Raw genomic sequence first — 23033 nt, 5'->3', positions numbered from 1 at the left:
TTTTTTAAAGTGGGTTTTGTTGGTAGTCGAAGTAAATTAATTATAAGAACTGGTCTTGTGGCGGAATCCTGGGCTCTCTCCGCTTGTTCAATCGAAAAGCGCTTCCTAGAATTCCACGGCTCACGTTTAATTTTTTGTTAATGTCCCAATCAGAGCACTGAACTGTATCCAACTTTACGCAATAACGGACTACAAATAATTCACCCATAATCCTCTGATAAAAGTTATTCCTAACGATTTAATTGGAGCCTGATATCAATATGTTTTCCAATAACTAGTGGTCCCTCCACTGCCCCGATACTTCGAAAGTATCTAATTTGTTTCCAAATATTTCATATCCTTTTCGCCAAAGTTGATTTTACAGCATGACCAAATAGCCAATTACAGCAGAATATTTCATTCCATAGTTTCTTCCCTTTTTAATTAAAAAAATCACTTGAAATCCCAGCAGGTTGTGCGTTGATCGATGTTATCCAAGCAAATGCATGCACGGATATTTATCCATTGATTCTAGCCATGAACGGGTACCGTAGCGTGGTTTTATTAAAAATTTCCAGGCCAATGGCTTAGAAGTGGAACAATGGCCAAAATAATTACCCCAGATATCGAACGAAACAGGAACAGGTTACGAAGTGGACGTCATCCTATCGCAATTGTCTACTCATGCCTGTGAATTGAATACAATGTATTGTCATGCAGGTAGTCATGTGTGCTCGCTCTGCGTTTGAATTGAAAATTGTTTTTGAAAATTTCCGCTGACAAAGTTTTTAGTTTGAAATTTTCCGTTGACAGTATATGACATGAATAACTGAAACTAACTCATGCGTGGAAACAGTAGCAATATGCAAGGATAATTCCCGACAAAGTTTGGGTATGACTTGATAATGAGTCATTTCCATCGCAACTTACCAAGTGTGTTGACAAAGTGACATTCTGGATTTGACCTAAAACAGATTAAAATGCTTCTGTGGGTGTCCTTGTTGGACATGTCATGTCAACACACCCACAACGTCGTTAGAGTTGGCTATTTGAGTTAGCGCATGATAACAGATTAAATCAAAATGCAGTCGAAATCTTGCTAGAACATTCTTTCATTACAGTTTACTTTGAAGTCAATTTTGTTTTAGAACATCAAGTGATTATGCTTCCCTACATACGGGTCCTCTCCTGCATATTTTTTCTGTGCAAATTTCAACTTTTTCGAAAGAGCCGTGCGGTTCACTCTTCCTAGGTCAGTTGAACCTTCCAATAAGTAGGTAGCTAGGTGTTAGGGGCCGCTCCGAGGAAACTAGAATTAGAGTTCTTCTTGCTACAGCTGGGCAAAGACAAAGGAAGTGCCTGAAGGGTTTTCCTCCTTTCCGGAACTTCAGCAATATAAATTATAGGAAATTCCGATTTTGAACCCCTATATGAAAATGTCCCGTACGCATTGGTATGCATCTGCCACAAAAGAGGATGCGATCGAGTCTTGTATTATAGATATAGTATAATGTATACGCGCGTACCCTTCTTCTAGTCAACAAGTGCTCTAGGATCAGCATGAAGAACATTACTGTTAACAACAAGTGTCAGTAGTAAATTGGTGACAAAATCCAGCTATGTTGGACTCCGCTTTGAGCCTAAAGCTCCGCTCCGATTTTATTTTTATGCAGCACGTGACATTTTGCGCCTTTGTATGTTGCACCAAGGATAGCTATTAGCTTCTCCGGAATAACCGTCCTGCGTAGAGCACGGCAGATCCATGTTCACCCTGTCAAAATGTTTTTCAAAATCGAACCTTTGGCGTAGGTGGTAGGAGTTTCGCCATCACAAGCTGAAACAGAGCTCTGCCTGGCCAGTCTATCGTACGATTAGGCTACGCTGCAGTGAAAAAACTTCCGCACCAACTACACAGACTTTTTGGTCCGTCGCAGAAGAATACTGTGCAACCTGTCGCCAGCAAAGTTCCTCGTGAAGTTCGGCTTGCGTGAGGCGTACAGCGCTAAGAACGTCTAGAGTTTCCGAGGTAGTTAATTTACGACGCTACTACGACCATGGATCTCGCTTTACAAAAACCGGTCCTACGGAGTTTGACAGCACTACACTCCGCAGCATGCTCAACGTGGAAGATCAAGGGAAGAAGGTGCAAGATTACATTGAAGACATCTGCCGGGCAGGAATGTAGAGCTTCAGTAACTTAGTTCTATTGTGGGAAGCTATACAAGTTTTCGTAACCATCAGTTCCATGTCCAGGTAAGTTGCCTTTGCCTTGGATGAAACTGTCGTCAACGAATCTTTGTTAATTCAGCCGCTGTTGTTGGATCAGCTAGCCAGTTTGAGTTGAAATTTTTGCCCACTCTCATCGGGCCCTTTTCCGGGAGAGAATTCATTTTCAAGAACTGTCACAATTAAAAGGAAGAAAGGAAGGAAGCGTCAGTCCATGTGGAACGTCTATCTTCATCTTGTGAAACAGGTTGGTAGCGGCCTCAACTGGTTTCCGTTTTGCGGAGCAGAAGACTTTCCCTTTTCGCCCTTGACTCCCAGTCGCATTTTATAGTCTCCCTTTCCTCGGTCTCCAGGCATTCTCCATTTATACGGAACAGAAAAGGTTTGCTGTTCACCTGTGGTTGCTTCTCTTTGATAGCCACCCAGTCGTCCACAGGGATTCTGTGCTTTGAAGGCGCAAGGATAGGGCGTGGTTGTCTTTGTCCATGCGGATTTCCGCAGCTAGATGCAAGCGTTGGTCTCCTACTAATTTCGTTATATGAAATAATTTTCAGCTTTACGCCCTCCCAAGCGTTTTTGCTAAGCAAGAACCGTCAAAAAGATGCGTGATCGTCAACTTCGACATTCTGCCTCAACACTAGTCGCTAGTAGAATTACCATCTGTCAACCCTGCATACCTTGCTCCTGTCGTTTTCGTGTTCGACCTTACCTTCAGATCGAGTTTCATTTGAAAGCGGTAGGCTTCATCTTCTGCTGATTTCCCATGCACTTCTTACTGAATTCTTCGAAAATCGCTCAGTATTCAGCGAGGTTTTTTCATGCCATTCGTTAACAGTACCGGCTCCTTTGTTGTTTGCAAACATCTTTGCAATATATATGGCCTTCTGGTATTGACTATTGAGGAAGACTCCAGTGGACCTCCTCTTAGTTGTTCGGTTCCGACAGCCGGCATTCTTGTCAACTCTTGTTTATAAAGGACGATGTTGACGGTTTCCAAATCCGTCATAGCCTCGCTCCCAGAAGTCTCTGTTGGATTCAGCACACATAGCACACAAGTTTTTATCCCTTTTAGTCGTCTCTTATGTTAAGCAGGGAAGACTTTGAGTATATTCTTAAGCGCCAACTCACAGGGCGCAATCCAGGTCCAGGGTCTAGGTTTAGGAACATAGCAATTGTGCAGAGATTTATGATATATGTAATGCATTAGGATGTTTTATATGATTAATTACACGTATTCCCGGAGAGGTTTCCTAAAGGTGCCATTGTGGTAGTGATGGGTGATCTGAATACTGACGTGGGTTCTCGCAGCTTCTTGCTTGGATATGTGATGGGGTAGCAAGATCTCGGTAAGGATAGCAACAACGGTGAAAGGTTTGTGTCTTTCTGCAACTTTTACCGCGTATACATTGTTCGAGCGTAAGTTCTGCTATAAGGTCATTGGGATTTCGATTGACTAGCAACGAACGCTTAATTGGATATATATTGCGATTAGTTACATGGGAGAAGTATAAATTTTCCTATAAATTTGGATAAAAAAGTATGCTGGCATCATTATTCCACTAACGTGTTTGGTAAGGAACAAGGAGTTACCGCAAATAACAATCACTTTGCTACCATATAGTATACGGTGTTAGGGAAGAACCTTCAGGTGGTTGTCAACCTTATCAGCAGCCCTGTGAGGGACGTTGATGGTATATTTCGTATCCACAACGATAGGTAGGTGAAGACTGAAAGGATCACTTCATAATGACTCTTAGTCCTACAACATCCTATGTAGTTGCACCATTTGTATTTACGGCTACGAGAGCGAATTGCAATAAACAGTGATAAAAAGGTTACGGAGAGGACTGAGGCTATGGGACTTCAGTTGGATCAACATAACGAGAGAATGATTGTTACTGCGATTTACTTGGGATTGCCACCCTTCTAGAAAACTAAAGATTAGCTTGCAGAGGTGCCGACGGAAGCAAAGGATATTGTTTACTTAATTAATGAGTCTAGATTGCTATGCGGAGTCAAAAGTTATTCTTATGGAAAGAAAGCAGGTTATTACATATTGTACTATTCTCTGTAAAACAAAAATAAAATGCTGAGATCAGGGAAAGAGACAAATAAAGTATAGTTGGAGTTATTCCACTATGTCCAATCTGATTTCCCTTGGTGACAGATCCTACGACAGTCCGACCAAGAAAATGCATCCAATGCCGCTAGAAACAAGAAGATCGGATTGAGTAACAACCCTCGGAAAAAATGCTAGGACGTCCACCTCAGTGGACGCGGCAGGACGGGCCCTATTCCTGTCCAGAAATGGGCAAGGGTACTTCACGCTTAGACACCCTCAGGACGGAAATAAGTTAGTCCGAACAAAACAAATACGTGTCTGCAAAATGCCACGCAAAATGCTCGCACCCTAACTGGAAAGACCAAGGAACTCGCAAGAGCCCTTTGGAAAAGGCGTATTGATATCTGCACTTTGCAAGAAATCCGATGGTCTGGTGACAAAAGCTGCGACATAGGACGCGACTGCAGTAAAAATATCTATAGTTCCTCTATTTGGCGTTGCCATCTCAAAAGGTTTCCGTGATTCCACTACAGAAGTCGAACGATTTAATGATCGGGTGATGAAGCTCACCATTATATCAGCTGATCGCACTATTCAGTTCTTTATACGTATCACAGACAGGTCGACCTGATGCCGCGAAAGATGCCTTCCATCTTCTAGACCTGGAGCTTCGTTATCTCTTATTCTGGCGCAAATCTCTAGCAGCTCGTCACTGGTGACTGGCGGTATTGCCGTCACATTTAGAGGCTGCTGGAAACTATTAGTGCTCTCTTCATGCTGGGGGAATAACCCCTGGATAATTTTTAGCAAGAGTGAAGGGCACGTGACCATCATGATTCTGTAGGCGTTCCTCCACGGGTTTATGCTCGCTTCCAAACAGAGCTGCTTAAAGTATTCCCTCTTGCTCTGTTGGATGGCGATCATGACGGTTGTGCGTTCCTCCTTATTGGCGCTCTTTTTGCCTTTGGTTACTTCTGCCTACCGGCCTCTCAATCGCTCATCTGGCTCGGTGACATGCTGATCGGAGGCTGGCCAGTTCAGTATTCTATCAGTAGTTTGATGTTCTACTGGGAAATAAGCACCTCGTAAGCATAGATGCGCCACACACTTTGGCGATATGCACTGCTCCTTCCGTAGAGTCGCCTGCTTTATTAGGTTGGTCTTGCAAACTCTCTGTGAAGGTCTACTCATCCAAAGCTTTAGCCGACCAGCCTGACATCTTTCTCGGTTTCGAGCATGATGAACTTCTGCCCGCTGATTCCACCCATGGCCCAAAGAAGCTCGCCTTGTTATCGGTGTAGCTGTCTGACTCCCAGTTCATTGTATGGCTTGTCGACCGCATGTCCCACATCACCGCTCACCAGTCGAATCTGTAAACCATACCCCACCGTGACGGATATATACGGTTTGCTAATGATGGCAATTTCCACTTTGGATTCGTATGTAGTCTGCTCAAGTTAATCCTAAGCGATCCTGCAATGATTGAGGTTTACTTGGATAAATCACATTTTTTCATTGAAGTCAGCGCCTTCCTAAATTCCGGGCATTTATCACTTCCTTCGCACAATAAGCATTTGGGATCCCTATTGCACTCTTTGGTAATATGGCCTTTCTCCCCAAACCGCAAACAATTAATGCCGCTGGTGTATGCCTTCGCGAAATAACCAAACGCAAGGCACTTGAAGCACCTCTTTCGAGAAATCTGCCCTCTCAGACGGCAAACAACCCATCCGATTCGAATTTTCCCGGTCGCCAATAATTTTTGCGCTGCGTCCGCTGGTAATCGCAATGTAGCCATTTGAGTATTGCCATAGGCATTCCGCAAACTCACAATGGACTTCTCGGCAAGTTCCTCCAACTTAAACTGTTCCATCACGGCAAGGTGGAAATTTCTCCTTTGGATGTCACTTCATCGAAATCTTTGCACTTTATGTAGACCTCAAGTTTCTGGGCCCGTACTGTGACATTTCCACAAGTGAATTCTTAGCTTGAGTTCGGAGTCATCAGTTTTTCCCAAGCTGGACTTTTTCAGCTCAAACATGAGTTCATCATTCTGGGCCCTTCGAATCTTGCTGACATTTCCGCCTAAATCTTTTAGGTCGGGGTCAACTTTGACTTTTTTCTGCGTCTCCGGGTAGGACAAATTTCCATTCCTGGAGATCCCATTTGCTCTCTTCGCCTTTTTGTTACTGTTTCCTTTGTCCATCCACCATTTTCATTCCCCTTGGATTTTATCGATACGATTGCTGAAACCGCACTTGGGGTACCTGCTTTCTTTCTCCGGTGCTTCCATTTTCGTTTCGCGGAACTATTTGCATGGCCTTCTTTACTCTTAGGGGCCTGCTGATTTCCCAGAACATCTAAATCTTTTTCCCGCACTCTCTTACTTAGTGTCAGGTTTATTGCAATACAATTAGGTGTCAGTTAGGTCGCCTGTGACACCGTTTGGGCAGCAGATTTCGACTTGTCCTTGGAATTTCGTTCCTCCTGCTGCGAGTTGTTGTAGAGCACTCCGGATCAGGGCTCAGCCCTCCATGAGTCTTAACCGAATTACTACTTTTAAATAGTCCTTCACATTTGTCGTTCATTGACCCTCCCTCCGTTTTATTTTTTTTATGTTTGGCATTGGCGATGATCTTAAAGTTGACCAACTTCTTCTGAGTGGGTCCTTTTCCTGCTCCTACAATACCTCCTGCTTTCGCTCGTGTTGAATATGTGCATTCGGTGTTGTCTATCTGTCTGCCCGTCACACGTATTATTCTCGGAGACGGTTGCAGCAATTCACACCAAATCTTCACGCATACAGTGAGTTACAGAATTCTATGTCGAATACGTGCAAAAGGGGGATGTACATTTTTCCCCCAAATATAGCCATATGGGGTATCAAATGAAAGGTCTCGGTTAGTACTCTCCAAAGCTTTGCCATTTTTTGGAAAGGTGGGGAGTTCGGGGGGTTAAAAATGATCAATTCTTTAACGAACCCATTCTCAGAAACTACTAAACCGAAAAATCTGAAAAAAATCAGGAGGCTGCCACTATATGGTGCTTAGGCTCCGAAATACCCGCCATACCGATATCAGTTCAAATAAAGTTAATAATATTATATTAATACAACTTTTTGTAATTAGCTGCAAAAGTAAAGTGAAATTCACTCTAACACGAAATATAGGGTATAACATAAAGCATGATTCTACCAGGTTTGATGGAAATCCCACTATTATAATAGGTCAAATTTTTCGCTTCTTACAAATTCAAGACTGAATGTCGACATTCTTACATAATCATCACCATCAACGGAGCAACAACCGGTATCCGGTCTAGGCCTGCCGTAATAAGGAACTCCAGACATCCCAGTTTTGCGCCGAGGTCCACCAATTCGATATCCCTAAAAGCTCCATCTTAGGCAGGGTCTGCCTCGTCTTCTTTTTCTACCATAGATATTTTCATTATAGGCTTTCCGGGCAGGATCATCCTCATCCATACGGATTATGTGACCCGCCCACCGTAACCTATTGAGCCGGATTTTATCCACAACCTCACGGTCATGGTGTAGCTCATAGATTTCGTCGTTATGTAGACTACGGAATCGTCCATCCCCATGTAGGGGGCCAAAAATTCTTCTAAGGATTCTTCTCTCGAACGCGGCCAAGAGTTCGCAATTCTTCTTGCTAAGAACTTTCTCCGAGGAATACATGAGGACTGGCAGGCGGAACAGTTTTTGTAAGCTGAAATAGGCTCTGCTGGCTGGCAAGGACCGTGCGCGAATTTCATCGTTGTAGTCTTCTATCTTTATGCTTCCCGTTTGACCAGTGCAATTTTATGTTGCTGGTTGTTTGGTATTTTGTCTTGCCTTCATTGATGTGCAGCCCAAGATCTCACGCCGCCTGCTCGATGTGGATGGAGGCAGTTTGTACGTCTCGGGTGATTCTTCTCATGATGTCGATATCGTCAGCATAGGCCAGTAGTTGGGTGGACTTAAAAAGGATCGTATCTCTTGCATTTACCTCAGCATCACGGATCACTTTCTCCAGGGCCAGGTTAAAGAGGACGCATGATAGGGCATCCCCTTGTCGTAGACCGTTGTTGATGTCGAATGATCATGAGAGTGATTCTGCTGCTTTTACCTGGCCTCGCACATTGGTCAGGGTCAGCCTAGTCAGTCTTATCAATTTCGTCAGGATACCAAATTATGGTATGAATTTTCTCAAGCACGATCGAATTTTTGCTCTTCATCTGTTTGAAGAGCATTGCAGTCATTCTGAGTTTGACTAAGTTGATTTACGGAATGGAACCTGGACATATGTTTGAGGACAGAAGGTGCTGGAAAGATCCAGTCTGGCTGGTTATTTGAGATTAGGAGGGTGATGATTGAATTGGCTTATTGATTTCAGCTTCAATGTTTACAAAGGGTGTTTATTTTTCAAAAGTGGTTAAGCTTCTGGTAGGACGTCATTACAACTGAGGGTTTTGTCAAGTCTCAAGGATATTTGCCTGGGCTCCTTGTATGTGTTTGTGTTTAGCTCGGGGCGTTTGGATCTAGAAGTTGTTGGGGCAAAAGATGGACTGTTTGTACGGAAAACGTTGAAGTAATGGAAACTTGTTTCACGTAAGAGCATTGTAAAGTATATTTGCTTAAAAACTATTTAAATTAGTGCCTACGAACCCGATCGACTGAGGAGTTAATGCTCAACTCAAAGACCCTGACTTACATAATTGGGTACTATTAGGCTGATCATTGTATTGAACATCAACTGTTGGGATTGTTCGCCGAATTAGCGGAAATCTGGGATGGGTTGATTAGAAGGCGCATGTAAGAGCTCTAGGATTGTCGCTGTGTAGTACTTCGTCGAAAGACAAGATGAAGTGGAAATCATCTGAGGTCTAGTATACAGGATCCGGTTGCTTAGTGATAGATAGGCTCATTTTGGACGACAATGAGTAATGAAAACGAGGCTTTTTTTAAAAGGTGAGTATATGTGAAGAAATTTACAATGCCCTTCACAAGACTGTTCTTCGTAACTGCTCACCGGTTTCCTTTAGTTTGCTTGCCAACTTCTTGACGAAACCTTTTCCTTCCTATCTTTTCTTCCCATCCTTCATTCCATTTTCTTTCTCTCTTTTTCCTCTCCCCGTTCTCATTTTTGTACTATGTACTTCCATGGACATTTTCTTTAGGGTTACATCAACGTCTCTTCAATTATGAATTTGATTCTGATCTTATGGTGAGATTAATATTCTTCAGGACCAGAATCTTCCAATGAACTTATAAAATGCTATTGCATTACCTTACGCCATAGGAGTTGGTGTCAGAGTGTTGCTTCAAGTTCGAGAAAGCGGATTGGATGAGTAAGAAGGGCAGTACAGGGCAAGTAGTGTTTAACATAAGTTATTTGGTTGATCTTTTTTGTTTTATTTTCGCACTGAAATATTTCTCTTTCTTATGGTTCCGGAGTTTTTAGGGAGCATGGTAAGCTTATAATGGATTTGTCTACTTGAATCATATTTGAAAGAACCTTTATTATGTTGCGTGTTACGTGTTACTAAGGAACGTGATTTATGTTAAAGCGGTTGGTCAATCGACTTCTACGAATTTATTGGTTTGATAAATGCAGATATAACTTAGTCATCACTTTGTATGGGGTTCAAAACTAAAGGTAATGCTTCCTACCTATGTAAATTCGTATATCAATCATCCCCCCAGGCCGATGAAGTCAATGAATCAATATTAGTTGCTACAAGTATCTACAGCTAATAATAAACCTCCGGCTAATGAATTTAACTTATGTAAAATTAGCCTATAATTGAATTATTGTGAAATCAAAATAATTAATACAAGGCGATAATGGCAAGTATTCAGGCAAAGCAATCACAGCCTTAATTACTTCTATATTCCCCAAGTCAAATCAAATACCAGCTAATCAATGAAGATTAATAGCTTCATAGGAGGCTTTGAAATGATGGATACTATTTGAGAATAATCGATAGAATGGTCTTTACTGTCAGGTGAAATGACATTCGCCCTTAGAGACATTAGATTTCTAAAATATATTTACCGAAAACTTTGTAACGTGCACACTAATTAGGAAAACATAGAAAATTAAAGGTGGAATTCAATCAATAGCGAAGTTATTAGTTCCAATATAAGAGTAATTATTCCTTCCCCGCAAAATAAAACCAATGAAGGTAGTACCGAGTCTGAACCATTTCCTTTTTTGAGGTACCGCCTGCGAGACCTGCAAGTTGATTTTGCGGAGTTTTGCACTGGCGCCAACCTGATCGCACTTCACCACCATCAGCGACCCGACGTAACTACCATCACTCTGATTTCTAATGTGGCAACACTTGTGTTATATACCATAACAGCAACAAAGAGTGTTAACTATAGCAAACCACTCCGCTATCAGAGCCTGTTTCAGCTTAGAAAAACTGTTTCGCTCAAAAGTCTCACCATAGGGTCAAAGCTTTTATTGTACAAGACAATGATCTTGCCAGTTCTCATTTCTGCCCCCTACATTTATGGGCGATACCATAACCGTATGGGTGAGGATGATTCAACTCGTAAACTCTATAAGGGTAACAAAAGATAGCTTTTAGGGATATCGAACTGATGGACCTCGGCGCAAAACCGAGATGTCTCGAATTCCTTGCTAAGCAGGCATAGACCGGATACCGGCTATTGTGCTTTGATGTTGATGAATGTCATGGCATAACCACAAGGACTCTCAGAACGTCTTTACCCTTATCAACCGGAATTGTAAAATTTCAAATTTCCAGCCTCCTTTAGTCCTTTTTTTGAAGCTATAATTTCATGCAATTTATTGCAAAGCGACCTTCCAGTTTCGTTTTAAGATATGTACACATAGCTGGCATTATTGTCAGTCGACTGGGACCGGTCTTACCTTTTTCTTTTTTCAGCCTTTGTCCGGTTCACAAGCGCGGTTGGTTCGTTGTGATCGGTTTCATCATTTTATTTTATTAGATGCCTGATCTGGATGTAATCGTGAGGCTTTCAAACCCCATCCAGCGTATCAACCCACCGTTTTTTGGTCGGTCTTTTTGATGCTTACCGTCGACTTCGATGTTCAGACCAATCATGGTTAAGTGTTGTCGTAGAGCATGCTGAGCATGAGGACGATGCTTTTCAGGGTGTTTCTCCATGAGTAACCGCGTAGCGTGTATTGCGTCAGTAGTTCTCCAGTTCTTAACAAATCCAGCTTGATTCACACTTATTTCAACGATTTCGCAAATACGGTTGTCAAGAATGCGTTCAAAAATCTTCATGGTATCGGAAAATAACCAGATCGGACGGTAATTTGAACTTTCTGCTGGGCTACCTTTCTTTTTCAATATTGCAACTGTGATACTTTCTTGCCAGTCAGATGGTGTTCTACCTTCCTGAATAACGCGATTTGAGAGTTCACTGAGCCAAAGTGTTAGGTCCCAGCACTTCGCTTTCCAGAGCTCAGACGCGATGCCGTCAGACCCTGTTGCTTTCCCCGAATTCATTCGTTATATTTCCTTGCCGTCAGTTTCCCTGGCAGTTACGTTTCTGTGGTTTTACGTGGGGACTTAATCCCACGGTCTGCTTAAGACGCGGATTGATTTTGTGACCGCAATCAGAACCCCGCTGCGACAAGCTACAACGGTACCAGTATATATCAATTGCATAGCTAAGCATTCATACCGGTAGAAGCAAGACTAAACTAAATTAAACTAAACTAAATCTCTACCGAACAAAGGAGTACGACTCTCGTGTTGAAATGCAACAGCACGGCGAGGCCCGAAGGTCTCTGTTCACTTGAACGTAACCAACAATCCCCATCCAACCCCCACTAGGGGGCCAATCACTACAACCGAGCTGAACGCGCATGCAACAGGTATTCTCCTGAAGTATGTGAATTCAGGGGCTATGCCGTGACCTATTGCCACTTTAGATGAGCGTCCGTGCAGGCTCGTGTCTGATCGTCTTAATTAGGCCTTTGGAGCATTCGCCTACTGCATCACGGCAGGCAAACCAATGTAATACAGCGTCGACCGGTGCCACCACTAGGTTTTCCTCGGGCACTTGGTTTTAGTTCGGCCGACAGGGAGCACCAGTTGCATTGGCAGGTGGAACTGCTCCAAATGTCGGAAATGATTGTGAAGTGCCCGATATCTTGTGTGCATTTCTTTCGGGTTTGGGAAGTCAATACAGTTCTTTCTCGCCATCCTGTGTGTCAAGTTTATGATAAAGATTTTTGTAATTGTCTGCTCGGGTGACAGCGATCACTTTCTTTGCTTCCGGGTTAGCATTCTTATAAATTTGCCAATTGGTCAGTGTTTTATCGTTGAAGAACTTGTAGTAGATGCGTTTCTTTTCACGGACCTTCATTTCAGTATCGTCTTTCCAAAGCTAAGTATCTCAGTTAATTTACCGCTTACCTGGCTTGGTGACTCCAAAGGTTGCAGATGCAGCTTTGTGGATCGTGTCTTTCAGCTGGTTTCACGATTCTTCCACATTCGTAGTGGTTGCTAATCGCATAAGTGAGATCATTTCTTCTTTTCACGAAATCGCCACCAATTAATATGCGGCGGGTGAATGCGTTCTTCACGTTGTTTGATCGGTGGGTTAATTCGCAGGAAGACAATCAACGGCAGATGTTGAGGTGCGATGGTCTCATAGGGAACGGCCTTGCAACTAGTGACGGTGATAAAATGTCGGCATCTTATGAGAATATAGTTGATTTGGGTTTTACATTGCCCACTATAAAATGTAGGATAAGACAATCCTTTAATTAACTATGTATTATTCATTCAAGTACAAAGTCATGGGTGTCCGAAAAATCGATTATACGCTTGCCACTCTCATTGCGCGCTCCGAACCCCTTTCCCCAACGGCACCTGTTACTGTTTGCCTTTTCACCCATATGATCATTAAGGTCGCCGGCAATGATGATATAGTCGTCAGCAGGCACGTGACAAGTCTTTGCGTCGAGAAGTTGCCAGTAGGCATCATGTCGACATGTCTGTGGTGCGTACGCAGTCAGCTGATATAATGGTGAGTTTCATCAGCCGATCATTAAATCTTTCGACTTCTTTAATGGCATCACGGAAACCCTCTGAGAAAGCAATGCGAACACCGTATTAAGTATATGGACTACCAAAATATAAAAGTTTATAGCCATTTTTACTGCATTCGCAGTAAATCACCAGACCAGCGGGTTTCTTGCAGAACGCAGATATTAATGCGTCTTTTCCAAAAGGTTCTTGCGAGTTTCTCAGTCTTTTCAGTTAGAATGCCAATATTTAGCGTGCAGACACGCATTCGTTTCTTTGGACTAACTTACTTACGTCCTGATGCGGTCCATGCGACGAGAAGGCTTACCCATTTTTCCAGGACCGGGGCCCGCCCTGCCGCGTCGACTGAGGTGGGTGCGCTAGCGTTTTTCAGAGGCTTGTTACTCGATCCTATCATCTTGTTTCTAACGACATTGGATGTATTTTCTTGGTCAGCCTGTCGCGGGACCTGTCACCTAGAGGGATCAGTTAGGATTTATCATAGTGGAATAACTCCAATATACTTTATTTTTCTCTCCTCCTGATCTCAGCATTTTATTTTTGTTTTACTGAGGTGAGTACAAAGTACGTTACCTCAAAACCCTTCTCCTTTACCTGGGCTTGGAACCAGCGCGCTAAAATGTTAGATATTGCCTTCTGTTTGCAGTTAAGTCTAGAATTGATAGACCAGTAGCTTACTCCAAACTGTAATTTTATTTTATTATGTATATATATATTTCGGGAGCAACTTACTCCCTTCATCAGTACAAAGCTACGTAGCTGAGTAGCTACATAATAAAATAAAATTGTAGTTTAGAGTAAGCTACTGGTCTATCAATTCCAGCGTGCTAAGTTAATAACATGGCGATCTTACCGTTTTATTTTTATAAGCTAGCTGACATCTACTCCTTCTTATTTAGACTTTGCCCCGTTCGGGAGCGGGGTCGACTAGTCTCGATTGAATTCGCAGCCTTCGGCAATTGTGGTGGGGATTCAGAGGCTCTCAAATTACTATTAAGCGTATCAACCTGCTACGACTTCGCTTACGGCTGTAATTTCCTTCTGCTATAAGCATTTTCTTGGAGTAAAGTAGGTGAATGCATAAAGCAAAGCAGACTTGATTGCTCCCATAAGAAGATATCACTTGGTAGTTATAGGTCCCCAGCCTTCAGCCCTGTTCCCTGCTACTTTGATTTACTCGAAGAGGCACATCTTTCAGTCAAGGATTAAACCAAGCTATTCAACAGCTGGTTTCGACCCTATAATCATCTCGCCAATCGATATGGGACACACAGTCGGGATTCTCTTTCTGGTCAAGATGGATATTTCAGTTTTTCTTGCAGTGCAAGACTAAAATTGTCAACAGTCATCTAGAGAGCGCACAGGCACAGGGAATGAGTTTTTTAATCTGTCTAGCATATCCTTTCATATTATGGAATTGAAAGCAGTTCTGCCATAAAACGATACGAGAAGCACTATCTCCCGAGACTGACGACCGTGTGCCTCGTTCCAATGAATCGCACCCACGACCCTCATAACAGCATCCACCGTGAATCTCGCCACTTTGAACCCGAAATGCGTTGGGAATAAGTCCCCAGCCTTGTCAAACACATACAGCAGTCGGTATGCAGACGGCAGTTCAGGGTCTCCACCTTCCAGCGACAAGAAGAAATGCTTTTCTCCAGAGCATCAAGCCGGCGCTGAAAATCTGGCACCGTCTCATTCGACGTCAGCTAAAAATCGTTATGCCTAAACGCCGAATCTAGACAAAGCCATTCCTCGGCCTTGGGCAAGAACGCGAGATCGAACGCCGTTCCGAACCCAGATGGTAGCCGCACCCAATAAGTCGATATGCCATGAAGCCGGGTCCATGTTGCGATATTGTTCACTAAATAGCACTAGATCAGCTTTTACCTCCACAACGAACTGCGCTAGCACCTCTTGAGCAGTTGTAGTTGCATGTTAATTTGTGGGATGCGGATCGTACTATTCGCGTCCTAGCACTTTCTAGTTCCACCCTAAAGACTGGAGACTGCATCGAATCGGCAGCGTGTGCAACGCTTTCACCAGATGCGTCACGAGTCTTGTAGAGAATGTAATTTTCGCTTTTGTTGCAGGTTCTAGTTTGCTGACCTATCTGACTGCATCTTCAGCATATTGTCCACCTGTCGGGTCCCTGACGTGTGCCAATAATTCAGACACCTATAACACTTGGTGGGGGTTAACCGCATTCAAATCTAATTTTGATTTAATTGCTGCTAAGGAGTTTCCTCCCATATTGCTCAGCGATTTTCGGGCATCTGGATATTCACGCTTTATGGCCTCCACCATTTCGAACTGTTTTGTGAGATAGTCAGGATCTTAGATTCCTAGAGGGCAATTAGGCTGGAGACTAGAAACGAGAGCTTACTCCTCCAGTAACTCCTCGACTGCTTCATACAACGTACTCTTGCTAGTCGTCTTCAGGCATAATTCAACGAAGACTCCACCACCCTTTGTTTGGTACTTCGGCTCCATTGTCTTCGGGTTTCATCTTGTAGGGGATTCAACTGAGGACTTTCGCAAATATCTTTCCTTTCGTCGGGATAATGAGCAGAGTCAACTGTCTAGTCCCTCTTAGTTTTCTCGTCTTTTCTGTAACTTTTTTTCTATTTGTAGCTTCCTTTTCTTTGGATAAGTGGATTTCTGATGGTGTAGCGTGTCCTTTCCTTTTGTCTTTCTTTGCTTTCCTTTTTGGATCCTGGAAACTACTTTGATAAAGTCTTCTGTTGGTGCATCCTGCTCCTTCTACTTTTTCCCCAGTTCGCGGTGCGGTAAGCTGTCTTCGATCGTTTTTCGCTTTCAGTGTTCTCTCGGCGAGAGCGACTGTACTCGTTTAGCTAGGACGGTCGACTGCACTTTTGTTTAGTTCATGTCTAAATCCAACTGCTTAGATCATAACGATTTTAACTGGACTTTTTCCGCAACATTGCAGGTGTTGGAGTTGTCGTTTTCACACCATCCCGGGGTCATGTCGGGTCTTTCAGCCCTCGCTGGACGATACGGTGAGTGGCGCATTTCTATGCTGCGCCCAAACGCAGTCAACTCATCTTCCTCGCCTGATATTTTGGACTATTTTTTTTTGCTTTTTTTGTCCTTGTTCGCCATCATAATTTCACAAGGGGATCGTGTGCAAGGAAGCGGACCGCAATAGTTAAAAACCATTCTACCCTCGGGAAATATGCCCCTACCTCAGTTCCCTGAGACTTGACCTAGGCGCAGCTGATTCCGGAACTCACGGAGGAATCAGGGCCCGCTCGGGACAACGCGGTCTATTAGCACCTGTTCAATGCATATTACCCGACCAGGGTCCTGAAGGTTCACATCACCCCGTCGACATCGGCGGAGAGCTCTCGACGGCTCCGAGTGTGTCCTCACGTGTACCGGTTATTCACGGTTCGCTCATCTCCGCGAGGGTATCTCAAGGACGCAGGTGTACTGCCAATTATTGAGTCAGAGCTAATTACTTAGGCACCTCGAGGATGTCACTCCACGTATCCTGAGTGGCCCGTGAAAGATTGCGGACTACCCATGAGCGGAATAGGGAATAGCTCGAAAGAGTTACATCAAAGCTAACGCCAGTAGACATGATTGAACGATTTCGAAAATGATGATGTTGTCAATCGCAATAGCAGCAGCAAGCTGAAAAGTGACAAATGCATTTCCACTGTGCCCTTACACTTTACGATTGCATCCTTTTTTTGCCTGCCATTCTTTGAAAACTTTCGGATATTGAAGTTAGTGATAACTCCGTATATCTCTTGTTCACTCTCAGAGGGTCTTCAGATCAGCTAGTGTGAAAACATTCCATAGCTATCAAAACTGCCATCATGGTGTCATCATGCTTTCCGAATATTTACCGATACTTTAATGTCTTCGCTATCTTGAATACACAACTGCAATATATCCCAGATAAATTAAATTCGCATGAAAACCTGTCTATCATAAATTGGCGATGTTCAAAGTCAAACTTCGAAGCCTCAATTACGAATTTCTTCCCTAAGCCCTGTTCATTCGGAGCATCCCCCGAAGGTCGCACTTCATGAATAAGGTTTTCTAGAACCCGTAAAGTATTAACCCACCCGCGGCACCAATATCGCATTATATAAAGGGCAACCTACAAACCAATAAATAATTCAACATGTCAAAAGAAATTCTGTTAGTTCTAGGTTTTTACCATAATTTGATCCTCCATCCATTTAGTTGTTTTTCAACGCCTTAAGTCCTTATAAGAAACTATCTCAACCTTATAAATATGTCAAACTCAGCAATCCGGAATAAATTTACATTAATAAATTTGACCCGTGGCCGGGATATCGTTAATCTCTCAACGGAATGTTAGCATTTCCAGAGTAGTATTGAAAGCTGGGGATGCCTAGATACAGAACAAATCAAGAGTTTCGATATGCGGTAGATTATCCGTACGGCTGAAGATATTAATACAGGATTAACGTAAACTCGTCCTCGTTACTTACATATATTGGATAGTGGTGCTCACGAATTGGAACCCATTCTTCCCTTGTAATGCTAATGGGCTTCTGTTCCAATACTTGATGGAAGGTCGCAATAAGGAATATGTTTAAAAGTAAATTAAGGACGAGCATGTTTTTAGTCCCCTGCAGAAATGGCACGCTTACCTGTTCTACCGACAATAAGAACAACTTTTAAATGTTGGAAGATAGTCCCTTTCTGCCCCTCTCACAACGAAAATCCTTTTATAGAGCACGAAAATCAACGCCTACAGATCTAAAGAAATTTTCTACCGATGCAACCTTAATTACTCCAAAAATGTTCGCCAACTCATTTCACAACTCAATTTAGAGGAGCTATTGCTTTCCGTGAAAGTCAAAGTTTATCAAGCCTTAAAAACTTTCCTAATCGGCTTTTGCATTCATTCTAGGATCCTTGGAAATTAAATTTTAAAGCAATCTCGAATGTTATCAAACTTTTTAAATCTAACTCAAACGAAATAAGCGAAAAGGTGCTGTCCTTTCCTATGTAATGGGCACATTAATAGCAGAGACAAAGTGAATACTTCATTATTTTGTAAAATGGGGAAAGCAACTAAATGAATTATGTGGCTGTGAAGCAAAAAGAAAACGAAATGAATTCGCGTGTGTTACTCTTTACACAGCTTGGGAGGTTAACGTAGGAGTGCTAAGGGTTATGTTATATTTTTTTGATTTTTTTTATGGGTGGAAGCAGAAATTTCCGTCCGTCGCGCTTTCCGGACTCCATGTAGTTCATGGAGCCTTTCTGGTATCTCCCCTATTATGGCGTACACGCTCTCCACTTTGTCTCCCATACCAGCATCTTCTCCATGAGATTATGTCGTCCGATAACTACGTTGAGGGGTCGTTTAACCTGAGTCGGGGAAATCGCCCAATCCGAAGCGGAACTTCGAGGGCCCTTTTCCGGAATTATCCCACCCCTGCTGCTACCTCGGGTACAGTTTCTTCCTAGTGGCTGGCAAAGTCTGCAGTCACCTCGAGCGGTTTCGCCCTGTTTTTTGGTAGAGATAGTGCGCCTCATTCGCTAGGAAATCTAAGGGAATCACTTCCACGATGACACACACTCTCCGATAATCCGCCGGTAACTATTTTTGGCCTTCCAATATTAGGCAACTAGCCTTTGCTGCCTTCTTTTGAATATAGTCCCTCTTGAAGCTTAACTTGGCATCAATCATTAAACCCAGGTATCCAATGATGGATATTAACAGGATTGTTTTTCCTGCGACTGGTAATAGGGGCTGCTCCCATTGCGAAACCAGTCAGCATTGTCGCCTTTGGCCTTTGGGTCCTCATCCATCTCGTACCAAAGAATTAAAGAATTAAAGGCATTGCTAGCATCTGGCACTTACTAACGGGTATGACCTCCCGAATTAGATTCACCAGCTTTGCTATTGAACCGGCCATAGAACTGTCTCGCTAAAACCCGTACTACCGCTCGTGCATGATTCAAATGTGTTTACGAACTATATGGCCCTGATTTTAGTAGCCGACTGCTCGACATCCCGTCCAATCTCAGAGCCCTATTACCGCCAATTAGCATGCAGGTCTCTTGTAGTTTCTCTTCGATAATCCCGGCGATGGTGAAAATGTTCGGTTGAACCGATGATTGATGTCCACTTCCTTCGTATTGTGGGAAAAGAATTGCAATTATTTCGGACGAGAATCGTAGGCACGTCACTTGGGGAGACTTTACTCTCGAGTCTTGCCCATTGCAACTTGTTGGCAGCGCTCCACGGATTTGTACTTGCCTCTAGGTAAGGTGTTTGTCGCAATTCCGCTCATTTACTATATATATATCATCCTATATCCCATACTATAAGACTGGTGCGAAGGTAGTTCGATTTTCCTATCTGCTGACGTTCTGGCTTCTCTCTTATCTTTTGGCAAAGTCTTCTTGCTCGCAAACGAGATTTCCCTGTTTTACTCAAGCTTTAGTGTTCTACTGTGGCGGAAATTCAGAACTTTGGCGAGCCAGTCTGTCAGCTTCCTCATTACCAGCGATATTTAGGTGCGCTGGCAAGGAATGTTACGATTAGTCGACCAAGTTTCAGCAACACCGACACACAACTCTACACCCACTGGCTTGATATGTCGTTGCTATTTAGTGCTGATAATGCCACCCGACTGTAGGAACAGATTCGAATAATGCGATCCCTTCATTTTTGTCGCAAACATTCTTCTGCAGCATATATCTCCGCCTGGAATATGGTTATAATTTTTCCGAGAGGTCGAGTCAGTTCTATAATCGAATTTTCCGAGAACACCCTTGCGTCCGATCGGTTTTCCATGGCTGGTTCGTCAGTTAAGATTAGTAAGTCTTTAATCCCACAAGATTCGTGGCCATTTATCGACTATAGTTCAGTTTTGGGGATTACGACGGAATATGTCTTTTCGAAAACGACTCTGGAAACCAAATGATATATACATCCAATGAATCCATTTTGGTGAAAGTCCCTATGTCTTACCTATCGCAGTCCTACATCACCAGAGAAATCTGCAGGATTTCTGGTATTGTTCCTGGATATGGTGCTTCCACGTTAACTTGGAGTCTAGATGTACTCGCCTCTGCATGCATGTAGCTGCCTCACCTTACGTTCCTAGTGAACATAACTAGTTCCTCGGGGCGCCATATCCGGTACCAGGAGCCATAATAGAGGAGAGAGAATCCTTCCCTGTGGGTAGTCCCTAAGACACACTGCCTCAATAGACTTCTGGCCGATCAATATGTGGATCTTTCCCCATTCTTGCAACAACGCTTCGATTCCATGCTGCCTTGCCGCGTTACATGAGGGTGCCTTGCCGCGAATGAGGCATAATTGAAGGCGCCTTTGATATCCATAAATGCGTCTAAGGCGTATTCTTGATCGAACCTTATCTTCTCAATTTTTACCGAAGTTCATGGAATAATGTCTTCGTGGATTTGCCTTTCATCATGTATCTCCCGCTCTGCAAACATAGATAACCCAACTGCTAGCTACGTGCTTTGACAGGGATCCACTTTGGCTTTGAGGGTGGCTCAAAAGAGTTAGTCTCTCCGCAAAAGCATCTCCATGATTATCGTTTGGCCGACCTTCTGCTCTTCTTCAGAGCTTTTTGAACACCTTTTTACTGAATTCAGCAAGCGGCTGAATCAGACTTTAGAGCTCGACTGAGGAGCACCCTTGTCGTTCTCCTCTGTTTCGCCAAATTCGAGTTCCACTATGGTGTTTTTTTCTCTGGCATTATGGATGTAGAGCTTTCTTCGAAAGTTTCTCTCATGCTGGTTAAAATCGTCTAGATTTTTTTCTCAATTCTACCAATGGACTTGATGCGTCTCGCACGGATAGTAACTCGGGCGTTCAGTTATGTTTTATACGTCGCCTAAGCTGTCATACGTGGATTCCGAAATGGAGCGGGTAGAGGTGGATCCATGCACATTACGAAATCAATTTGCCTGTGATTCGAGGGCGTGATATGCCAGGGGATGCCACCTGTCGATGTCGATGACCTCTTGCCTGACCATGTTGAAGAGAGTGGGTTCATTACCTAAATTGAGGATCTGCAATTCGGTTCCTACCAGATACTGCAGTAGTCCCAACCCTCTTACGTTGATATTGAAACTTCCCCAGGATATATAATAATAATCGTTGGCGCAACAATCCATATTGGATCAGGGCTTGAAGTGTGTTAGAGCACTTCATTCAAGACCGTAACAGTATACTACAGTAACACTGTAGGAGGCAATGTGGTCAGATTATTACCCTGATTTGACTTAGGTACTCACTCACAGCTGAGTCGACTGGTATCCGAGCTCAAATCACGATGCAAATTCCACTGTCACCAGTGGGATTTGAACCGCGACCTTCCGTACGACAGCTTTGTGCTCTAACCACTCAGCTATCCGGACACACCAGGCATATATGGCGTACGTTAACATCACATCCTGCTATTATTCTTATGCCTTTACTTTTGGCATATTGGTTAGCTCTGATGAATTTCCACTGGGAGGTGAGCAGAGCATCATAGAATCTCTTCCTCTCCCTGTCGGCCCCCGTTTGGTCTTAAAAAGCCGACTCCCTGGAATGCCATTTTTGCTTGTGTGGCTTGCCTTCCACATGACCAGATCGCGCGTGTCCAAATGAACTTTCCACACGTAGTACTTTAGTAATTTCGATAAGGTTTGCAGATTACCGTCACGTTTCCATTCGATTCTGAAATGGTTTACGAAAACAGATCTTGGGTTGCAATGGATGAGGTGGATTTGCATCGGCTGTTAAGTCCCTTTTTTCCTTTGCACAACATGCATAATCTCCTCTGCGGCTCCTACATCTTTTTGATGTATCATGCTAACTAGTGCATTCTGTTACAAAGTAACCGCAAACCAGACATCTGAAGCATCTTTTGAGAAATAGTTTCTCCCTGAGTCGGCGCACGACAGAACCTATTTTTACCTTGCTCGCAATAAACAGTATAACCATTAATTCTACCATTCGGTGTATAGTCGTCCACAAATTCTTGAAGGATGCTAATTTCCTCATCTTTGGAAGGAGGCTCTTATTATCCCACTGGCTATGAAGACCCTACCCTAATTGTAAACTACCATCCCATTTATTGCTCTTCTCTCGCTCCAAAGTCCTCAAGCAATATGCTAACGAATGGCTGATATCGGATTTAATCATTAATGAACAGCATTGATTCGTGAAACTTCCTTGCTAAGCGCTTTAATTCACGGAGGTACACGCTATTTATACCGATATCTCCAAAGCCTTTAAGACCGTTCACAACAATATCCTCCACTCCACACTTTCTCTACCCAACTCATGGCTCTCTTTCGACCTATAAAATCCCTTTTTGCTCTCTTGCAGTCTAACCTAGATACTCTGAACAAGCTGACACTAAATTTCAGTAAATTCTATTGGTTCGCGTAAAGCTTCCAAAACATCCTTTCCTTACTTACTACTACCGCAATTACGACTGACCTCCTTTCAACGCTTGGGTCCAATCTTCAGTGGCAAATTTCGTTTCAATTCCCACTTCGATGATATTGTGGCAGAGTGATACTAAGCAACTTCTTCACAGCTTTGTCTGGAAGGAGCGATGCGGGCGCCCGCGGAATGTATTCGCAGAGATTCTTCTACTCTCTTACATAAAAATACAATTGATAACGGACTGCGGGTTATTTAACTGAACTTCAGTGTTAC

Source organism: Hermetia illucens, chromosome 6 (genome assembly GCF_905115235.1).
Source record: "Hermetia illucens chromosome 6, iHerIll2.2.curated.20191125, whole genome shotgun sequence".
NCBI lineage: Eukaryota > Metazoa > Arthropoda > Insecta > Diptera > Stratiomyidae > Hermetia > Hermetia illucens.
Note: the sequence above shows the minus strand (reverse complement) of the source record.